This window comes from Symphalangus syndactylus, chromosome 5 (genome assembly GCF_028878055.3).
Source record: "Symphalangus syndactylus isolate Jambi chromosome 5, NHGRI_mSymSyn1-v2.1_pri, whole genome shotgun sequence".
In the NCBI taxonomy this organism is placed as follows: Eukaryota; Metazoa; Chordata; class Mammalia; order Primates; family Hylobatidae; genus Symphalangus; species Symphalangus syndactylus.
The window spans coordinates 43138077-43144076 of record NC_072427.2 but is presented as its reverse complement, the minus strand read 5'-3'; positions in this window follow the sequence as shown (position 1 = coordinate 43144076).

The following is a 6000-nucleotide window of genomic DNA, read 5'->3' as shown; positions in this document are numbered from 1 at the left end:
TAAAAATATAAAAATTAGCTGAGCGTGGTGGTGCATGCCTGTGATCCCAGCTATTTAGGAGGCTGAGGCATGAGAATCGCTTGAACCCGGGAGGCAGAGGTTGCAGTGAGCCAAGATCGTGCCACTGCACTCCAGCCTGGGTGACAGAGCAAGACTCCGTCTCAAAATAAAATAAAATAAAATATATTAAAAAAATGTTGGGGAAAAAAGTGTTCATGCAGATTCTTATACCAGAGAATCTGTTCTAACTGAAAAGGGAAAAAGGGGAAGGATTCCAAGACATGCCTGTTAGAGACATCCAGCCTGCAGCAATGAGGCAGATATTGTTCTGGACTGCATTGACTTTTGCACCCAGAGTTATTTGGTTTGACAGACTGCCAAATCCTGAGGTTCAAAAGACCATCACAAGTGGGGAAAGGGGCCAGCATTCTTGGGGTTGGGTTCCCAGAATTCTCCAAATATGAGTGTCCATAAGTAAGCCTCTAGGTCTAAGGCTCCCTCATGATGGTGGTTTGGTTTTAGAGATAGTCCCTCTCCCCACCGCAAAGAATGTTAGGGGAATTCTGACGATAAAAGCATCAACCATGTCGGCCACCTAGGAACTTGAACTTAGATATGTAAACTTCTCCCAGAAGCCACCAACACAGTCATGTCTGAGGTTCACAAGGATGGAGCAACCCCCTCACACTGAAGGCAGCTGTTTTCATTAGACCTGTCACAAAATACACAAGAGCTATCATTTCCTCCTTTTAAAAATGTTTCATTGCAGACCAGGCACGGTGGCTCACGCCTGTAATCCCAGCAATTTAGGAGGCCAGGAGGGTGGATCACTTGAGGTTAGGAGTTCAAGACCAGCCTGGCAAACATGGCGAAACTCCATCTCTACTAAAAATACAAAAATTAGCTGGGCATGGTGGTCCATGCCTGTAGTCCCAGCTACTTGGGAGGCTGAGGCATGAGAATCACTTGAACCAGGAGGCAGAGGTTGCAGTGAACTGAGATCACACCACTGCACTCCAGCCGGGGTGACGGAGAGAGACACTGTCTCAAAAAACAAAAAAAATCAGGCTAGTTAATAGTAACTTACATATGCTGTGAAGCTTGGTTCCATCTTCGAAACTATCCACCTCTTGCCTCATATTCAAACTGTCACCATCTCCTGTTAGATTTTTACTGCCAAACTACCTCTGAGAAACCAACCACTCTGCTTCTTCTCCATTGCTACCACCCCAGCCAGGTCGCCTTCATGTCTCACCTCTGTTACCAAAAGAAGCTCCTAACTGCCCTCCTGTCCTCTCCTCCCTCCCCATTAAAGCTGTTCACCACGCTACAAGCAAGAAGATGGTTTCAGCACACGTGATGCCATCCCCACTCTCTCCTTGCTGAAAATCTTTGCTCTTAGGCTAAAACTCAAAACCCTCACCTTGCCCCCTGCCTGCCTATACAATCCCCCTTGACCTTTCCTCCCCATCTGTCTGTCTGCCTGCAGCCACAGTCACCTCCCAGCTCCCTGACTTCTCCCTGTCACCTATCTGATGATCACAGTTCAAATGGCACTTCCATAGGGAAGTTTCCCTTGAGGACCCCCAATCTGGGGCAGGTCTGTTTTAAATTTTCATTAACCATGTTTCTGTCCTTAAGAGCAATTAACCTTCATTTATAATTACATATACGTGAATGTGATTATTTGATAAAAAAAATTTCATTTTCTCTACTGGCCTCTAGGCTCTCTGAGCCTTACCCAAAGCCTGACACATAAACAGGTTCTTGCAGAATGTTTATAGAATGATTTTCAGAAACCTAAAAATTGACTAACACAGAAAATTGAGAATCAGTTTAAAAAAAAATAAAAAGTCACCACGAAGGAGGTATTCCCCAAATTTTGAGACAAGGTTACTAATAAAGCTCAGTACATAATGGATGAGATTATTTCTGCACAGAATCCAGAAAGGAAAGTCCTAACAAGTTATCAAAAAGACAGGGGAAGGGCAGAGCAGACTTTGGAACCTGGAATGTGTGGCCAAAAGTCAGAGAGGTAGGGAGAGAAAGGCAGGGAGCTGTGAGGTCCTGGAGAACACTGGATCAAATGCTGTCACTGGGGACTGGTTTGTAACACAATCTGTCAGAGACATTAATGGATGGACAAGATTAACGGGAACCCAGGATGGGACAGGTCCCATCAAGCAACCATAAAAGATGGCTTGTAATTGTATCAGAGATGGAGAGTTGGGAGTAAGTAGAGCAGGACCTGACAATCAGCACTGGAGTCCGTCTGACAAAAGGCTACAGTGTCTACAAGAAGGGAAGCCTGAGTGTCAGAAGTTTCCACTCCTTGTTGATTGAATGGCAGACTGGGGCCCAGCTGACTTGCAGCCAGCTGCTGACCTGTCCATGGAGATTGTACACATCCCTGTACTCTGGTTTCAGGTTCCTCAGCAGCCTTTGCTCATAGGCTGGCTTAACTATGATCCTGCTATGGGAAGAGAAAAATACTGACCGAAGGAGATAGGCTGAGTAAAGACTCCCTCAAGATGTCCATATCTTCATCCCTGGAACCTGTGAATACATTACTTTATGTGGCAAAAGGGACTTTGTGGCTGTGATTAAACTAAGAACCTTGAAATGAGGAGATTCTCTGGGATCGTCCAGATGCATCAGATGTAACAAGAAGGAGTCAGGGTTGTCAGAGTCAGGCTGGAAGCTGCTATGCTGCTGGCTTTGAAGGCAGATGAAGGGGCCAAGGAATGAGAGTGGTCTCTAGAATCTGGAAAAGGCAATGAAATTGATTCTCCCCTAGAGCTTTCAGAAGGAATGCAGCCCTGCCCACACCTTCATTTTAGACCAGTGAAACTGATTTCAGACTTCTGACTGCCAGAACTGTAAGATAATAAATGTATATTGTTTGAAGCTACTAAGTTTGTGGTCATTTGTTACATCAGCAACAGAAAACTAATACACTAACAAACATAAATATCTGATCAACAGATCAGTACCCAGATCATTCATGAGTCTCTGGAGAGTCTGGTGGCTGTCATTCAGTCCCCTGGGCCAGATTACTGCTAGGGGGTCGCCAAATCAAGTTTCTGGATCTGCTAAGCTGAGTCCCCATGTGTCTGACCTCAACCTCTCTAAGGTCCTTCCACCCTGGGAAGCCTGGCCTGGCCTGAGGAACTGCGGGCTCTTCCTCATGAAAACCACACCGACTGATCACTCATGATGTGTGGGCTGTTAGGTGAGCTCTTGGGAATACAGCATAGACTTTGGTACCAGGGAGGCCTGATTCACATCCCCTCTCTACGAGCCATGTGATCATGAATGAGTTATTTAACTTCCTTCAACCTGTAAAATGAAGGTGACATCTCTCTAGTGTATAGTCCTGTAAGGATTGATAGAGACAATATGTACCTAATCCCAAACACAGGGTCAGGCCTAGGGTAGGCTTCCAATCAAGCTTGCCCCTTCCTGCGCACACCCATGAGTCTCACCGTGCTCATCTCTTTGTATACTGGACACTTCAGCTACTTCCTCTTCTGTGTTATAAGCTCCATGGTGGCCCTGTGTTCTGTTAGCCCCCTGGCTACAAGTCAGTGACCTTACCCATCGTATTCCTAGTGGCCTGCTGTCTTAGTTAGGGTCTCCCCACAAGTAGAACCTGAGACAAGGATTCTAGCTCAGGTAGTTTGTGGGAGATGATCCTAGGAAACACCACTGAAGATGTGAGACAGGGAAAGGAAGGAGACAATGAAGGATGCGAGATCATGCAGGTTACCCATGTGGCTGAAGCTTGATCCCCTCGGGGAACTCAGAGACAGTTATCCCAGAAGGGCAAGAGTGCTGAGGCATTTTACACCTACTCCCATCAGTCTTTATTTTTTTGAAGGAGGCAGCAATTACTCCCCAATACTTCCCGCCTGCTGCACTCGTGGACAAGACAGGCTCCAGCACCAGAGTCCTCAGGCAGGCACTGGCAGCTGGAAGGGCTGACATGGGGAAGCGGGAGGGACAGCTGCCACATCTGAGGAGTGTCACTTTGGCTGTCTCCCTGGTCACAGCTTCCCTCTGGCCTTGCCTATTCCTTGACCAGTCATGAGCTCAACATGCCTATTGCATTGTTCTGACCTAACTGCATCCTAGTGTCAAGCTCCTCCAATTTGCAAACAGATAAATGAAAGGAATTTTTAAAAAGATTTTATCATATATATTTAAGGCATATAACATGATGCTTTGATATACACATAGATAATGAAATGGTTTGTGACGAGAAGGGAGACCATTTCCTCAGCAAACTAACAGCTGTTCTCTCTGGTCTGTGCCTTCTACTCTGCCTTTAAACATCCTGCATCACTATCTCCATTTTGCAACTGTTAAAGCTCCAGTCTGCAGATGTCAAAGGCTGATCAGGTTCAAGAAAAATTTTTCATCACCTTTAAAACCTCTAATTCTTTCTCCCAGCTAATCACATAAAAGTTACAACCACCTCTGGGTTATCGTTATGGTCTTGTTATTATTACCTGAGAATGTTTGAAAACATCCCACAGAGAAATCTAACAAAAGTCGAAAACAAGAGGGTCGCCGTATCCAACACTTGTTTATCACGGGGGGGGGATGCGCTGGGAGAGGAGGTTATTAGATGTACCCAGCCCTGAAGATCCAACTCTGACACCCTAGATGCTGTTCATTAGTAAGAAATAGTTATGGAGGGCCTACTAGATGCAGAGTGCTTGTGTTGAGTTCCATCAAGAACAGAGAGAGGCTTGAGAAACTTCCAGAAATAACTTCTCTTTCCAAAAACAATGCTGAGCCTATTCCAACTTCCACTATTAGGAAAGTTTTTTTCTTTCTTTCTTTCTTTCTTTTTGGTCTTATCCAGCATCGTCTTCTATAGTGAACCTCTTGCTGGGAGGTTTAGAATTTTTGTACCATGTGGCTGAAAGGGACCTCAGAGTGCATGCTGGTTTACAGATACAGATTCTGAGATTCAGAAGGAAAATAATTAGCCTGAAGTGAGCCCACCTCATTGGTGGTAGAGCAGGGCCTGAAATCCTTGCCTCTTGTCCCTAGTGCTCACCTGCTTTATCCTTTAAACTGTTACTAGGTCGGGCACGGTGGCTCACGCCTGTAATCCCAGCACTTTTGGAGGCCAAAGCAGGTGGATCACGAGGTCAGGAGTTCAAGACCAGCCTGGCCAAGGTGGTGAAATCCTGTCTTTATTAAAAATACAAAAATTAGCCAGGCGGGTTGGTGGGCACCTGTAATCCTAGCAACTCAGGAGGCTGAGGCAGAGAATTGCTTGAACCTAGGAGGTGGAGGTTGCAGTGAGCCGAGATTGTTTCACTGCACTCCAGCCTGGGTGACACAGCAAGACTTCATCTCAAAAAAAAAAAAAAATAAGAAGGTATATAAGGCAGCCAGCACATAGCAGTCACATAGCAGTCTAATAATAATAGTGAGCTGTCACCATTTGTCTCCCTATTGGTGTGACATGGCTTAGTCCAACTTAAGGTCCACTCCTGACTTGAATTCCATTTTCCAGACCCCTGATAGGGTTGGTTCTCTCCAGCTAAAACTCAAGATCTACAAATGAAAACCTTGAGAGAATTCAACTTAGTAGCAGACTACTAAAGCTACTCTCGAAATCAGTAATCATAACCAATTGATTTCACCATTTTTCTATAAAAAGTGCAGTTTTACACTCATTCATATAAAGTTTTCAATACATGTTTGTTGAAAGTTACCATGTGACCGGCATTGGGCTAACCCTGGAGGAAACTAAGTCTCTAATCTGAGGGAACTCACAAATCATTGGCAGAAAAATCTCAAAGAACAAACCCAAAAAGTCTAGTACAATTGTAACATGGGGCTAAGTGCGACAACAGAGGAATGCAGGGCACAAAGAGGGAGGAAGACAGTGTTTGCCAGGTGGACGCTGGGGGAAAAAAACGTTCCAGGAAGAAAGAAAAGCCCGTCCAATGGCCTGGAGACATTTAACAGCCATCTATT